Below are 3426 nucleotides of genomic sequence, written 5' to 3' on the forward strand. Positions count from 1 at the left end.
AATAAGAGGGGTTCAAAGATGAAGACGAGTTTCCACAAAAGTGGCTTCAACAACAACAATAACTGACAAGATTGAACAAAAAAAAAATTCCCACACTTATAAGAGTCGACTTCTGGTTAATGACTTCCCCGAAAGTAGACTTTTGGTTCCTCCCAGTCACAGAAGTGGACTTCTAAAAAGAAATAATAATGAGCACTTCCGAAAATGTAGTTAAAGGATGTCGACTTCCTAATTTTTATGAGAGACGAAATATAATATCGAAATATAATATTTACCTTAGATGAATACATTAAATTGATATAAATTAAAAATGTTAAAATTTTCCATTGCCGGGAATCGAACCCGGGTCTCCTAAGTGAAAGCCAAATATCCTAACCGCTAGACGACAATGGATTCTTATTTATAAAAATTCGATTAACATTTTTGTTTCCCGTTCATAATTGTTTTAGAAATTAACTTTTGTACATAGCATAATTTTTGATTTATTAAAAAGTTATTCTATTTTTATTTATATATTCTTTTAGAAAATCTTCAACATTTTAATACTATATTAACAAATAGAGTTTAAGTTCAACCCAATTCTACAAATCCTAAAATTAATTTATATAAATTAAAATGTTTAAAAAATATTTTATGCATTTTTAATTTGTACATAGGATAATTTTTATTTATTAAAAATTTATTGTATTTTTATTTATATATTCTTTTAGAAAGACTTTAATCCATGGTTTTAATTAGGGATGTCAACAGGACGGGTAGGGTGCGAGTAGTACCTCCCCCGTATCCTACCCGCTGGATAAATATTTGTCTCGTACTCGTACCCATATCTGTCGGGTATCCGTTATGCGGGTACCCGCATAATATTTTAATATCCATGGATATATACGGGTACCCGCGGGTATTTACAAAAAAATAAAAATAAAAATTTAACAACATAGTTTAATCGTAAATTCAAATAAAATAAAATACATAACATTCATAAATTTTAAACAAAGTCCAAATAATCCATTTATATAATGTTAAATGATAGTTTACAAATAAATTATTATTTTTAAACTAATTGATAAAAAAATAACTCATTCAAAATCAATATGTTAATATTTTAATCATTTTTTTTATTTTTTTTAATTTAAATTAGTGTATAGTGGGTACGGGTATCCACGGGTACGGATACTATGATACTTGTTGGCCTTAAGTTCAGTGAATTTATGATTTTGTATTTATGATATCATAAATGCGAATTGGAACTTCCTTCACCCTGTTACTCGCTCAACATTAATATCAGCTTCAATATGCTTTTAGTGGCTTTAATGGTGTTTTTGCTTTTCTAATTTATTGTAAGCTGAAATTTCAGACAATGCCCTTCATTGCAATGAATGCAATTAAATGTTGTGGCTTGTTTAAAAAGTCACAGAAGAAGTGCAACAGGACAGTCTTTAGAGTGGGAAAATGTCACGTCACTTAAATAACCACTTTGGAAGGGTATTTTCGTCAAGAACTCTGCATCACACAGACTTAAGGGAATTTCTTTAGCTCCAATTTGAACGTTGTGTCATTGGGTGATATTGCATCAGAGAAAATGGAACAATGGGAGTCTCTAGACTTAGACGAAGCGGAGTTGCAGAGCTTCATGCAACGGTGCAGTGGAAGCACGTCTTTGATCTCTGGTCCAGCAAGAAATTATCAAGTTGTGATCATGAACCGTGAGGCAGGAAGACAACAGTCCACGCAACAGTTTATGGAGCACATTGATGTTGCAACTTTTGCTCGTGACTTTGAATCAAATGCTTGAAATGGGCGACCATGTTCATCAAACACCACGGTAATTTGTGATTCAAACACTCTGTTATACATATATACTATGAACCTGGTTATAAGCTTCATGAGTAATAAAATATGAGTGGACTAAATAATGCCAAAATGCAGGTTTGGTGGAAGGGGTGACATAAAAAATGTTACTCCCATGTACACGAAAAAGTTGTTTGACAAATTACCCTTTGTGGCATGTGTTGTGAAGGAGTATAAAGGAAATGGGTTGGGGGATCTGTTTCTCACTGTTAAGGTTTTTAAAGTTGTATTGTGTTCTTAATTTCCTAAATTTTGTCTCACACAAAGTGGTAAACAAACATTATAATGGTGGTGAACTCTTTTATCAGGACTCAAAGCACACTATCCAGGCTAACGTTCACAATAAAGCAGTTTCACATCCTAAATGTGGTCTACTGATTGGTATTGGGGTTGTAATTTTACTGAAACAAGTGTTTATATTCAATTCTAAGGCAGATAAGTTGTACTTAAACATCACTCTAAGGAATATTGTTAAGGTCTGATATTTAATACCTTATTCATTATATTGTGTCATGTCCAAACACATTATTGATTATGTTGTAAATAAATGTACAGTTCTTCAACCATGACATTAGTGATCCAACAATGGAAGAGGTAGCAGCTTCACACAAAGGTTGATGTAGAAAAGGAACCACCCCAACAACCTGTTCAGGCACAGATAAACCATACATAACCACTTATTGTAAACCCTGATGTTGAACCAATTGTTCAGCAAAATGTGGAAATCAATATGGATCCAAATATGGAGCATTTGGACCAAATCCTTGTGCAGACAATAAAGGATAGTAGTGAAGATGAGAAAATAACCTACATCAGCATTGATGATAGAATTAAAAGCTTGGTTGATCCTTTCAAGAAATTCAAGAACACTCAGGCAGGGCAATCATCAAAGCCACAACCATAGTGCCAAGTATATCCCATTAAATATTATGGTTTTCGATGACATCCTGAACTCAATGTTAAGTTTAGTTTTATTGTGTCAAACGTTATCTTATGCAAAACATTATGGGTATTTTGATTTTTAAATTGATTGTAATGTATGACATGTAAGGACCCGTTATTTAGTTATGTGATTGCTTAAACTATGGTTGTGGTAGACATATCATGCTCTTTAGCAGTTAGGTTGTTAATGGAGTGTAGACATAAATTTTGCTTTGAAGGAAACTTCAGGTTTGCAGTTACGATAACCGAGATTTGCACTTAAACTGCAAGTCTTTCATATGCAATAAGTTTAAAACAAACTCCAAAACATATAAATATAATTCTTTATGATTTGTTGTGACTCTACCATTTAAACGAAGTCCATAATTTAATCAGGCCTCCAAACGGGATACTTATCATGGAAGGGAATAATTCTTAAACATTTATGTTCAAATCATATAAGGCAGGTTAGGTGATATGGAGTACTGGGTTGACACTTACGTTGTGGATCATTTTTTACAGCACCACTTACTGAAATGGGTGCATTTTTTACCAACCCACCTCATGAACCAAAACAACATGTTAAATTCCCAAATCATAAGGGGTACTACTTCTATGTGTGTGAGGCAACTCAGTTTTATGCAAAAAAGATGAGGT

General features: G+C 32.8%; 1 non-coding gene across 1 annotated transcript; it reads right to left on the reverse strand.

Moving 5' to 3' along the window:
• Positions 1–321: 321 nt before the first annotated feature.
• On the reverse strand, positions 322–393 carry TRNAE-UUC (transfer RNA glutamic acid (anticodon UUC)). Its single transcript has one exon. It is a non-coding gene; the product is annotated as a tRNA-Glu (tRNA).
• Positions 394–3426: the final 3033 nt, after the last annotated feature.

The sequence above is a fragment of the Vigna unguiculata genome, chromosome 1, assembly GCF_037176805.1.
Source record: "Vigna unguiculata cultivar grain cowpea cultivar isolate G323 ecotype 2 chromosome 1, ASM3717680v1, whole genome shotgun sequence".
In the NCBI taxonomy this organism is placed as follows: Eukaryota; Viridiplantae; Streptophyta; class Magnoliopsida; order Fabales; family Fabaceae; genus Vigna; species Vigna unguiculata.